This window comes from Haemaphysalis longicornis, unplaced genomic scaffold (assembly GCF_048455015.1).
Source record: "Haemaphysalis longicornis isolate Haplotype H1 unplaced genomic scaffold, Haemaphysalis longicornis Haplotype H1 scaffold_12, whole genome shotgun sequence".
NCBI lineage: Eukaryota > Metazoa > Arthropoda > Arachnida > Ixodida > Ixodidae > Haemaphysalis > Haemaphysalis longicornis.
The window spans coordinates 84169903-84183781 of NW_027526225.1; the positions used below are offsets into that span (position 1 = coordinate 84169903).

Below are 13879 nucleotides of genomic sequence, written 5' to 3' on the forward strand. Positions count from 1 at the left end.
GCGGCAAGTCAACTGGTTATGTATAGTCAGCTTGGTAAGTTCTTTTGCACAAACAGATGTGTAATGTTGCTTGAGTAGTAGCTTTGGTCCACCCTTTAACGTATAAAATACTCGGGCAATACGCGGGAAGATATATTTTTTTATTCGTCGACGGAAACTGAGGTGGGGGTAATACTCGCGAAAATACGACATTTAAAGAGCTTTCAATTTCCACGCTTCAGTGACTTATTATATGGGCGAAAGCGTCGTAATGCGGGTCAGCACAAAAAATGTAGTTATCAGTCTTTTTACTTCACATTCGCTTTCAAGTGATACGATCAAACGGACTACAATTGCCCAGTCATGTTTGTTTGCGGTGGCCTTGGTCGGCGTCCGCCAATCGTACAAACAAGATTTTGTGACGTCACAGAAAGATAACCGGAAAGTGAATGCGGAGCAGCCACTGCATCATATATATTTTGCCTATAATCTCGAATACGGGTTTGTAGTTCGCGATAAAATTAGTTTTGGTGTAGTCCTGGCAAAGCAGGGCTTTTATTGAAGATAATTTGCGGTTTGCCTTCATGTCCCCTTTAATTTCGGTACCAAACATACGAAAGCCGTCCATGCTGCAGCATTGAAATACACTCCGACGTATACAGTCAAATATCGTTACTACGAACCCCCATGAACGAATTTCTCAAATTTACAAATATTTTAATAATCGCCGCCAGATTGCCTATATTTTCCATGTAAAACTATTTCTGAACTACGAATTTCAATATAGGGCATATTTCAAAATAACGCACGTAATTTATTTTCCCCATTATAATCGGGGAACATCAGTATTACGATTTCGGCTAGAAGTAACAGCGCCGTAATTCGCGCGTGAAACAGAAAACGCGGTTTCTCTGTGTGTTCCCTGAGTGCAGTGGCTAGCATCATCACCATGTGACGTGCCAACAGCTAGCGCCACCACAAAGCTGTGGCTTAATGTGCAGTAACCTAGCAGGCCTAGCCTCGTTTGCCTCTTTTGTCTCTCGTTGCGTTGGATGGCAGGTGCCGGTTAGTCGTTTTTCACCCGCCGCGGTGGCTCAGTGGCTAAGGCGTTGCGCTGCTGAGCACGAGGTCGCGGGTTCGATTCCCGGCTGCGGCGGCCGCTTTTCTGAAGGAGGCGAAAAGCAAAAACGCCCGTGTGTTCGAGATTTCGGCGCACGTTAAAGATCCCCAGGTGGTTAAAATTAATCCGGAGCCCTCCACTACGGCGCGCCTCATCGCCTGCGTTGCGTCGGCGCGTTAAACCCCCCAATCAATCAATTAGTCGTTTTTGACGCTAATCACGTGTGCGGGTATGTATTTCCTTGTTGTAGGTTATTTCGCGGTGAAGTTAGCGCGAGATCTGAAGATGAATGCAGCTGGTGACAGAGCAAAGAAAAAGCGAGAGCATTGGTTGTCTTTAGTGATGATGAAGACGCGAAGGGGTTCACCGAATACTGTGGTTCACCGAACACCGAAGGTGAGATCGTGTTGAACATTGATGCTTAAGTGCACATTAACAAATTCCGCACTTTCATTGCTCGGTGCAGTGACGTACTCGATGAGGCGTTGTGTGTGCAAGGTGGAATATGCAGAGGCATTCCTAATCGGTCGTGCATGATGGACGTGCCAGAACAAAACCGACTTCTTCAAATAAAGCAGCTTTGAAGTGAGCGCAACATTTTAATGAGAATTTGCCTGCCTGCACACGCGTCTACTGCTAACGGGCGTCATTTTCATTCCTTGGTTTGAGCACTGTATTATAACTGCCGGTTTTTTATTTCAACGATATTTTGAAATAACGAACGATTTTCGGTGGTCCAGCGTGATTCGTTACATCGAAATTTGACTGTATAATATAACGGCTCCAAGTAGGGCGCAAAAAGTAAAGACGATAGCGGACGGCCTTGCTTTACAGACAAAGCTATAGGCGAAATGACAACCGGTCGACCCCCAGGGCCAAAGAGTGAATAACGAGACACGACTAGAAGAAGGCGAAGGTCAATGACTCGATGGATGGACGAATTGAGGCATTTTGGAGGCAAATATTAGACTCGAGCGGTGCGGGACAGGGGCGGTTAGAGGTCCATAGTAGGGGCCCTCGTCCTGCACTGGACCTAGTGGGCTGTTGTTGTTTTTGACGATGATGATGATAGTGGTGGTAGTGGTGGTGATTATGATTATGATCATGATGATGCTATATTTGCGAAGGCGTCCCCGTAACGAGTTCCGTTTCCTCCGTCATGTAGGGGAAGTGTGGTGAACGAGCGGCGAGCACGAGAGCTGCCTCTATTCCGGACGACGAAGAGCCAAGAGCAAAATTTTAATGTTTAATGCATGGTGATACGAGGGAAGCGATGATACAGGAACAGCATGGCAGTCGACAGGCAGAGCGACGTTCTCAGTTCAGCCCGCAATGCGAATTGAGACGGGTCGCCGAAAAGGCGGAATTTTTACGCCGAAGTGCCCACGAACCACAGCCTTACAGTGCTTTGCGCGCGGCACGAAAAAAAGTACAAGCACACGAGACCCTCCCAAGGTCTCGTGATGGTCGGCGCACGTTGTGTCGGAGAGGGGGGGGAGGCGGGTTCTCAATGGGCGCTGTCTGTTCGCAGTGACACGTCCGAACGGGTCGCGCTACAACCAGTTTATTCCGGATTTTGCAGCCGTCGTGGTCGTGAATCATCGGCAACGAGTGTCCGCGCGACTGCCACTCTCCGACTTGTCGATGATGATGATGATGATCACTATTGGTTTCCCCTTTGTAGCGGGGTGATGACATGTCACCTTACCAGAAAGGACTAATAAATCCATGTTTTACACTCTTGGTTTAATACTAGCCCTGCTTAGGGCAGGCGCAAAAAGCTTATTAGGCACAAAATACTTTTTTTTCCTGTTACAGGTGGTAACTGTCCTAGGCAATATTCCCCGCTCTGCTTTTCGTCCACCAGCATTCTATTGCTCTTTTTGTCGCCTCGACAGCCTTGAAGTTAACTTCCTCTGTGCTACCCTTAAATCCTATGGCTTCTGGAAGCCGAATATTTCTCTCATGTAGATTTGGATGAATACCCTCACATTCTAACACTATGTGATGCATAGTTTCTGTTTCTTTTCCGCAGACGACGCATACCCCATCATTTTGTGAATACTTCCCCACAAAGCTCTTAGTTCGCAAGCAACCTTAGTTCATTGTCGATGGGCAGGCTTCGCCGCCACACAGAGATGCACGGCAGTGCACCAAACTTGTGGAAATAAAATTGCGCTAAAAGGACAGGGCGACAGAAGAAGACACCGCACAGCGCTGTGTAGTGTGTCCTCTTCGGTCGTCCTGTCCGTTTAGCGCAATTTTATTTCCATCATGTCAGACCAACTAGCCCATCAGAGTGATTTGATGAACCAAACTTGTATCACTCGACCCGTGGTACCAGCGCGTTGGATCATAATAGCGGGTAGAGCTGTTACTACAGCAGAGACGTACTTCCTCGAAGATACCGAAGCAACGTGGTGATCGCGATCAAACGCCTTTGAAAGGTCCATCTGCAGTAGTGCGAGCTGCTAATAAAGAGGGAGAGAGAGAACTGTTTAATGTCAACTGGAGTGGTCATCTCTGCTAGCGGCTGTGCTTGCTACGCCAGATGAGGATGGTTGCAATCAAGTGGGGTGAATGTGGGAGATTGTGGAGATAACAATATGAGAGGAAAAACAGAAATTAAATACCTAAAACGACGCGAAAGAAAATGCCAGAAGCAAACCTATAAAGAGAAAGTTGAATAAAAAATTAGAACAAGCGGTGACGAGGAACGCTGCTCATATGAATCTTTACACGGGATTATCGTAACCATTGGTTTGAAGCGGGCGAATGGTTGTGGCTGTGGCCAAGTGAGACGGCTTCCGTTCCAGGTTACAGTATGCAGAACGCGTTCCCATTCGATATGCCAACTAGCACCCCAAATGGGGCCAGAAAAGGTCACTCGCACCGGGGACGACTTGGGTACGCGTAGCCATTGGCTCGTTCCGATAATTTCTCGCGAGCTGTGCACTCTTTAGGGCCCCGTGTGCACGGAACCGGCACGTGACATTCATGTCGAGATCGGCCGGCTTCATTTTCCTCGACAGGGGCGAGCAAAAAGGGTCGTCAAACAGAAGTCTCGGTATACCCACCGGTGGGGTTCCTCGCATTATGAAACCGGCGTCTATCCCATTGAGCTATCATCGCATTCCGGGCGCACAGCATCTCCTTTGGGTTCGTAGCGCGGGCGTTGGCTTTGGACTTGGCCACGGGTTCTAGCGCATCCTTTCTCGGTAGAGATGTTAAAGCCTACGGACGAAACGATCCGGGCCGCGTGTTTCCACACACTTCGCTACACAGAAAACCCACGTGATATGTGTCATGTCACTACGCGGACTATTCTTTTCAGCGCTTGTTAAAACGAGCCCTCCGTTCGGGCTTTCTAGCCTCAATGTAGAATACTGAATACTGGCCCTGACGGCTTGGGTTCGAGCCCCGGCAGGTCTATCTCTGCGTTTTTTCATTGGCCAATTTTTTGTTCTAAATTTAATTTTTTTCTAAACTCAAATATACACGTTGTTTTTTGTTAATAATGGTGATTTGGTATGTTTTAGGTCGCTTTAGGATTGGGGCGCAGCCAATAATTACGTTGAATTACCGTTCTCCATCGCGCGAACAGACATGTCACGTGGGTGCTCTGTGCAGCGAAGCGTTTGTAAATACGCATCCGGGCCTGCCAGTCATGGAGAACTTTCAGCGGCAAGTTCGGAAATAAATGTGAGGTGGTGACATATGGAGCGGAAACTTGGCGCCTTACTAAACAACTTGAAAGCAAACTTGGCCGGCTCAACGGGACATTGAACGAACAATGATCCGACTCGGGGCAACACTCAGAGACAGAAAATGAGCTTCCTGGATCAGAGAACAAACTAGAGTAAAGTATATCTCAGTTCAAGTAAAGAAAAAGAAGTGGACTTGGTCTGGCCACGTATAGTTGGCGAAATGACCTCCCGTGGACCACCAAGATAGCAGAGTGGATACCGAGAGACCGGACAAGAAGAAGAAGAAAGCCAATTACTCGATGAAGAGACGGAATAAAGATATTCGGAGGCCAAAAATGAACTGTAGCGCGCGGGACAGGAGCGGTTGGAGGTCGATGGGAGAGGCCTTCGTCCTTCAGTGGACCTGATGGACTGCTGCTGCTGCTGATGATGATGATGCAACAGCCTGGTCTCCGAGGAAGGTTCTACTCTGCTGTTTTTCCAGCCCTGTACCACTAGTGGAAGCTGCGCCAGTTTTTTAGTTCCGCTCTTTTCTTATTTTCGCACACTTTAGCGACGTATACACGACCGTATACAAGAATATCCTCATCCTTCGCGGATGATTGCGGAACACGGCGCACGTCCAGCGTCCGGCGTATCTGAAAGATGCCCTCGAGAGAAGTTCAGCCCTTGAACGAGCATTAAGACAATACAGTCGTGCGGTGAGATGTCACTACCGCGTTATCCACGTCTCCCTGCGTCCGCTCCTTTCGTCATATTGGATCGATTTCTTCGAAACGAGAAGCAAACGGGAATTCTTGTTGAAACCAGACATGCACACTTAAAACTGCGCATTCCGACGGGACAGGGAAAAGAAGACACAGGACGGGCGCAGTTTGAAATGCGCAGTTTGAAGTATGAATATGAACCAACTAGCCCAACAACATGCTTTGCAGACATGCACGTTTTCAGCAATACAGATGAAAGATTTATGTCTATGTCCGAAGGCCAACAGCGGCACCCATTGCAAGCTGCGACCCACCGTCGTGGAACCGTGCAAAACGTCACGCGACACCGGCTTCATGCCTTGTGTGCGCCGCTGTTAACGATGAGGCAACCGGCTTGCGGCAAGCAGTGGCCGCCCAGCAAGTTTGAGAAAGCGCGCGATAAAAGCGGCTTTTCCCTGTTTCGCGTTCCCCCCTGTGAGGAGAGATATAGGGCTAATTTGCAAGAGTGCTCTCACGACAGGCATAAAAGAGCGCCTCTGTGTGACACAGTGTTCGTATTTTCACGGCACGAATGGAGATCAATCGCCGCCTACGGAAATGTGCCGCGAGGGACGTGAAAAACAGAAAGCAAAAAGTCGTAACGGGAACTTTAAAGTAAAAACTATGGGTAATAGACGCGACAATGACGAATTGTCCCGTCTATTGCACGCAGCTCTCTTCCTCTTGAAATGCAACACCAACCAGCTCAACAACGCGCTGCTCTGGGGAAGAGGGAAGACGCTGACAAAGCAGTGAGCCTTCTCGCGCTGTCGTAAAAATCACAAGAAACAGTCCTTCGGGGAGGCGAGCAACCGAAAATCCCGATGGTGTAATATCGCGGATAAACTTCGCCGAATTGTTCTCCCGCTACTTAGAGCCGATTTAAAAAGGAGAAACAAATCGGAGCACCCATTTGAGTAAGTGAAGCTCCTCTTTTCTGAAACTGTTCTCAAGGCATGTCGCCAATTTATACAATAACGAGTTACTAGGCAATGTTCTTTCTTTATATGTCGATGTCCGTTTAGGGAACTGAAAGGTCATTCACTCCTTCATTACAACACTTGACCACCGCGGTGAACCGTCTTCTTTCCTTGGCGCAGATGTCAGGGAATGGCGAATGTTCATACGAGCAGGCTGGCTCTTTTAAGAGAACTGGCGGAATCGCTTGTCGCTACGAAAATAAAATTGGCCGCGTATCTGCTCACTTCGTTGCAAATGTCGTCAGAAGATAGCCTTCTGCCGCCACTACCGCGTAAATTCCTTCTGTTCTCTTTTTCGCCCACTTCCAACGCTCTTTCCCTCCCGTGTCGATCCTCCCACTACAAACACGGTGGAGATATGTACAAGTCAATTCAATTTTGCTGCTTCCCTAAGGTCCCTAAAATTTCAGGGACCTTATGCTTCCCGCTGCTCGCGCGCCATCTTTTGGAAGTTATTCTTACTTTTGGACTCCTTCGAAAACTGCCCCGAGGTGGTGCGACGAGATCTTTTAAAGCGAAGCTTTAGCGTTCTCCCCGATGGCGTTTGTAACACGATAACAAGTGAAGTCTACAAAAAAAAAAACTCTTCTTGTGGTAGGAATCGAACCTGGGTCCCTCGCGTTATAAAGCCGGCGTCTATCCGATTGATCCATTTTTATGTCTCTATTACGTGGGAGAATACGCTCAAAGATGACATTACCAGGACTACACCGCCAAGAAGGCAAAAGAATACACTGAAGTTAGGGAAATCACGAATACACCAGAATTCAGGCAAGCACACACAAGCGTTCAAACGAGGGAACCAGTCAGGTGGTTGGTCAAGCGAATTATACACACTATGCGCAAATGCCAAGTTTTCTCCGAAATATGACCGTTGATCTTAATAGGTCAGCATACCTACCACATAAGCGACGTCGCCGCAGACTTGTCGGCGACGGCGCTTATGTGGTAGGTATGTCATAACACAAACATGTCATAGGGGGGCTCACCAGGACAGCCGAATGGCAAAAATCGATTGAGCAAGGCGTAATATCCATCTCTTTTCTGAGCGTTCGCTGCAAACTGCCCCACAAAAAGGCAGCATCTCCTCAATCTACACAACAGCGATCACTTGTCTCTGGTCGAGAACAGAGCCGACAGTCTGTGGACCAAGCTATAAACACAACCCGGTCTTTCGTGCAAGTTTTAAAAGAGAGTGTACCAGTGTGAAATTAAAAGAAAACTGCTCCATTTCGATATGGCCGAAACGGTTTGGATTTGGAGAGGGGTGCATGGATTGGATTGGATTGGGAAAACTCCATTGGGGCCTGCGGATAAGGTACTAGAGAGCATGGACGTGACAAATTAGATGGAAAAATCCTGCACCCCACCGTGCAAAGACAACGATGATCCGTCACGTGAAAGCTTAGCGTTCCAACATTGTCGTCGTTAGACGGAGGGGGGAGGGGGGGAACTGATTTTGTATTTGGGGTCGACAATGTCTTTTCAAGACGTTTTTTTTTAATTTTCTGTCACAAAACTCGAGTAGTCATGTATTTTTAATTAAGAGAACCCTGCGAAAATCACTTATCTATTGATGTTTTGCCTCAAATATGCCTGTTTTTTTTTTTTTCAACAATATGAGAAGTATGAAGATTGCCACCAGATTTAGTAGTTTGAAAAGGTTTTGCTTGTATAAACGTTTCGTTCAAGTGTTTTGTTTGTCAAAACGGCTAAATTGACAGACAGACAGACAGAAAGACAGACAGACAGACAGACAGACCAAAATTTTTGCGTTTAAGTAGCCCAAGAGAGACTATCGTCTATAAAAATGCGTGCTGTATTTTACCCAATCAGTTGCTAGTGATCGATGGTTATCGAGCTATTGATGCTCTGACAGTAAATTTGCGTGCGTATACGCAACTGTTTCGAAGGAGGGGGGGCGGGGTACTTAGTTCCATCGCAATTCTGTCCCACTTTAGTCACGGGGAGAGAAAAAAAAACCGCAGCAGTGCGCAGCTTCTTGTACGAGAGCAACTTTACAGCACGGCGCACAACCGACGCGCTTCCGGGGTTCCGCGATGAGCAGTCTTTAGAAGATGCATCGGGGGGCACGTGGCTGAAACGCACGCTATAATTGCACCAGTTAGGTGGCTCACACCCGCTCAGAGAAGAGGCCCTTTCGTTCGTTCTTTCACAGCAAAACAATTGCCCCATTGATGTCCAAACATCTGCTCCAGTTTTGACGGAGTTTTAAATGGAGGAGCATCAATTACGCGAGACTTGGTTTGGCGTACTAGTAAATCTTTTCCAGCGCGTCGAATGCGCAAGACGGCAAGAGTAATTGAGTCGAGTGGAAAGCAAAATTAGTAAACTCCGCGACTGGAGGGAAACGATCCAAGGGCCTCCCTAAAGAGAGTTAAGCACGCAAGGCCTGTCACCCTAGCACCCGCTGAGGCCTTTGGCCCAGAAAATGATGACAACCGATGCCCAACGTGCAATGAACTTGGCGTTGCGTGGCACGTAGCAAGGCTCAAAATTTAGGTAAGCTCGTGCGTTAACCCTGCGTGTACGCAAACAACACACCCACACCAGGGAGTGCGTCAGCTGCGACGACAGCGTCCGTCAGGAGCTCACAGCCCATTCACCAATGCTCATTGGCTGTGAGGTCAACCAACGCCGCCTGTGTTAACATTGCCTGACGCGTCGCGCGCTTTTCAATGGGAAGGGTAGGGACGCTTAGTTCAGGCACTGATCCGCTATGTGGCACGTGCCGGCGGACATCTCGCTTTACGTCACTGCTCGCGAGTTGCGAACGCTGCACCCACTTCTACGACGTGTGTCTGTCAGCTTGCCTGTTGGGCTTCAAGGGCCGTTTCGCTTACATCTTAGCCGGGATGGGGCGCTAGTTCTGTGGCGCACTGAGGATCTCGTTCAACGTGTCACTCGCTTCATACTTGCTGCATTTTTCCAAAGATAAAGATGGAGGCGGACTGAAATAGTGTAAGAACATACTGATTGTCGGGTAGACATATAGCTAATAGAAAAACGATATTTTCGGATGGGGCAGCCATTATTTTACTGATATTTTTCTTTCTGGAGTATTTAGATAAGAAAAAATTGCGTGCACGTTTTTTGTTCAGGCGCTCACTTCTACGATTACTTTCCAATAATATCACGTGCTTGTAAACTTCAGAAAATTATAGGAAACAAAGGGATAAGCAGCTGGGATCCCGCCACGCTGTCCTGGCGCTTCTACAGTACGTCCTCAATTTTAGAAGTGCGTACCGATGCGGAGTGCGAACAGCGGGGTCAAAACAATACCTAAATGCGGAGGGGATAGAGGTGGGATGCCCCACTCAGAAAATTTCAGGACCTGTGATCCGAGTAGATAAGCGCGCAAAGCCGGCATCAGCCTGCGGCAGCGCAAGGGATTTTGCTTTGTGACAAAGGAAGTTTTATCAGTGACAGACCAAGACAGACAGGCATGGTGAGAAACAAGAAGGCTTAGGAGCGCCGCCTCGGGAACGCTAAACAAACTTTACACTATTTTGCATAGTTTCCGAGAAGCGGCGCTGGCTGGCGGACACGAAAGCACGCTGGAAGGCTACGGAGCGGGGAAGGGTAGGAGAGAGCAACAGGAGAGTGGCTGTTTGGCCATTTTTCGCTGACGCGTTAGGCATTGTTTATATAGGCGGCGTTGGGTCAACACACGTCCACTCGAAGGAGCACTCAGCGGCGTTTATTTGGACATTGGTGCTTTCGCGTTCACAACTCATGAAAAGTGCTTACGCATAGTCCGAGTCTTTTCTACTGTCGTCCTTGTTTCGCCCTTGGTAGCGCCTTATTTTCACTAGGTATGATTAACGTCAGAGTAGGGCGATGAAGCAGCAGTGCGTCCGCAGCCGCCGATAGGCCGTGCGACATCAGGGCCCCCTGAACAGGCAGCCAAGTGCAGACTAAAACCGTTGACATTACCTGGGGGGCTAGCCGCTCAAGCCTTCGTGCGACCTTTCTCCAGCAATGCATTTAAAAGACGATAGTCTTTGTTGAAAATTTTGGGCTGTCTGTCTGTCTGTATGTCTGGTTGTCTCTGCCAGTCTATTCAGCCAGCCGGCCAAAGTGAACCAAATGATGCGCAATAGTCCTGTATTCTCATAGCCAAATCTAAACGTCTAAGTGCAGTGTTAATTTCCATACTTGTCAACATTGTTGGACAAGAACAAGGCATTACGGAAATACAAGGCAGCAAATCAATACATATGAATAATAAATACGGCGGCAATCCAACAACAAGGTATACGGACGCGTCTCCATACAGAAACAAGCCAGCCCACGTCGTGTGTGTCACCAATGCAGCAGGGAAAGTAAAAACCGCCCTCACCGTCCGCACAACATCAACGGTAGCTGCTGAAGAAGCCGCTATTGGCCTGGCCATTACGAAGGGAAAAGATGCAATTACAATTTGGACGGATTCGCAGGCGGCGTGCCGCAGTTACCAACGAGGCCACATCAGCAAAACGTCACTTCCAATTCTTAAGAATACTGCCCACATACCTGAAACACGGCTCATCTGGATACCTGGTCACGAATCTCCCGAAGGTAATTACGAGGCGGCTCAGGCCGCTGCCCGCGCGCTTATACACCGGGCCATTACCATAGAGGGACAAACACCGTTTGCGGCCCCCAAAAAAGAACCGCTTGTCAGGTATGCTGACATTTTCATTTACTACCGTCAAGCCGAAGAACCTTCCCGACTCTGCATTCCCAGTTAACAAGAGCAGAAGCCACCACCCTTCGAAGACTACAGACAAATACGTACCCCCACAGAACCCTACCCCATGCGATTTACTCCACCCAATACCCGTCTACCTGCAATTTCTGTCCAACGCCCTGTACACTGTACCACCAGATTTGGGAGTGCCAGAAGACCCCAGGCCTCGCCCCAATAACCTCCCCCTTCTACAAGCAGTGGGCGAACCGCCTGACGAGCCCGGACCTTGGGATCTAGCGTGAACTGGTGAAGAGGGCCTGGACCGCAAGCCGAGCTCAGGGTATCGCGGAATAGAGAAGCCCCCCACCGGGCGGGTGCCCTAACACCTGCACCAGCTTGACAAAAAAAGATTTATTCATCATCATCATCATCATCATACATCAGGGATATTTGCAGTGTTCCTTTATTGAAAAAATTAGGGATGCTTGCATGTTTCGATAGCAAACAAAATACTACATCGACTACAGAATACCGTCGCCTTCTGTTGCCCGCGCTACCTAGCGGAATTCTCAAACGGCAACAGCAGCTAAAGGTTTCACTAGATAGGTTCCGCGTTCCGCTTGGAACGCTCGTGGAGTAGGGCGGCGCTGCGGCAGGGTTCCTCGATTCACGCGCGTCTCCACCGTACGGCAGCGCTGGCATCGAGGCACCCGACTTGGAGCACTGGAACGCGGTAAATTTAAATTGACTTGAGCAAACCTCCAGCGTGTTTTCTTGGAAGGAACGAGACGGGAGAGGAACAGCATGAGAGGTGACCGGGTAAGAGAAGGGACGCATTTACTTGCCAGGGTCGAAAGTCGACTATCGTCTTGCGTCGACATTTGCAACTATTCGCTGCGGTTCGGGATAAACCTCACTCTGTCAGGCAAGCCTCAGTAAAGGAGCAATGCTTGGTGTTGGCGGCCTATTTCAACACTATGGGCCTCTTAAATCAGCCTTCCACAGACGTGCCTCAGCCTAACCTGCATGAAAATTTAAAGCCACTACTGGAAAGGAGTTGCCGCTCTTTCCTTTGCTGTTCCCTGCCATTGACACTGAAAGCAGCGTCCACGTTCGAAGCATCCCCCGACCACTTCTGCCCAAACACGCAGCGGCCAGCCACAGTAAACCACGGATTACAGACTGCCGCGGCAATCAATTATTCGCGGATGCTCCGAGACGGTCGCCTTCAGGAGGTATCCAAGCGGGAAAAGCCAGCATCCGGGTCAGGAGGCATTGGCAAGCCTCCCTCCCTACCCTTGCACGCGGTGGTGGTGGCGCTTATCGGTCAGCGAGAAAGATTAACGCCCCCGTCTACTGCCGCTCGTTTTTGGCACTAATCCGCGCGGGCAATAAGCCCACATAATCCTCTGCCCTTTGTGTCGGCCGCGTTTATCTTTCGCCGCAGAGAGGCCCTCGCTGGGCTGCTGCTGGTGCTGGGAGCCGCAAGCAGCCTCGGACACGCGCCCAACGATCATTTCCGGCCGGCGAGGTCCGCGCGTGCCGCGCTGGGCCGCCGCAGAGAGCGCCAGGCGCGTGCAAACGATCGGGGGAGTCCACTGCGCTGCTCGCGACCCAATTAGGGGTCCCGAAAACGATGTTCAAAACAGCGACGACGCAGGACAAAGGATCTTGTTGACACGACGGCCGTTTTGCAATGGGTAAGTATGCGCGTGCGGCGATAGCCGCCGGAAAAGCGGCTGCGGCCGCTTTGTCTCTATGTGTTACCATTGCCAGAGTAGGACTCCGCCAGTGCCTATACGAGCGGGACCTGCGTTCTCCAACGACGCGTTTAAGCAGAAAAACCACGCCGCGTTTTCGCAAAAAAAGAGAAAAAAAATGACGCGCGCAGTAGAATCTCGCCATCTGTGAATGAATTACTGATGAATGCAAGCTGATCGGTATTCTTTTTTTCTCTCGCTGTATTGTAACAGTCGTGCCAAAGCCCGCCTTTCCGATAACCTTGTGCGGGCTACGAGCGCCACTGGAACGCGCCTCATTGAAAGGGAATGACTGCTGCGCGTGTGCTGGCGATAAAGAGCTCCCACTTTGCCGTCCTTTGAGCGACTGAATTGCAGCGGAAGCTTATAACACGTGGCTTCATGCGACTGAATAGCTGTCCTCCACGTGTTGTCACTTATAATCGTAATTGGCTGTCGTATAATCGTAATTTGCCGTAAAGCAAGAAAGCCCCACCGCACAAAGTGCAGGGCAGTTTTCCCAGCGTTGACGAGCACACATTTTGGCGAGCAAAACAAGGGAGTCGATTCGGGGAGAGCTGACCGCACGTATTCGGGGGATGATGTTTACGAAGCACGCATGCCCGTGAAACCACGCATCCATATAGGCTACGTGTAGCTACGTGTCGATATAGGCACGTGTCCATATAGGCGTGCCATATCGGGTATTTACTCGTGCAGAGCTCAGACTCTGCTCAGCGCGCAGGCCGCCATGCAGGTCTCTATTGGAGCCATGCGCTTACAAATGCACAATTGCATTAGGGACCTTCTGGCTCAGATAAACCCTGCCGCTGCCCAAGACCTTGACATCACGAATGGGGACCTCCGGTAAAAAAATCGTTGTATGGCAGCGAAACTGTCGCGGTTTTCACCGTC

At 49.4% G+C, this 13879-nt stretch overlaps 1 protein-coding gene across 1 annotated transcript in view; it reads right to left on the minus strand.

Moving 5' to 3' along the window:
- Positions 1 to 13879, minus strand: part of LOC144162906 (neuromedin-U receptor 1-like) — a 282304-nt gene that overhangs the window by 188558 nt on the left and 79867 nt on the right. The window lies entirely within an intron of this gene.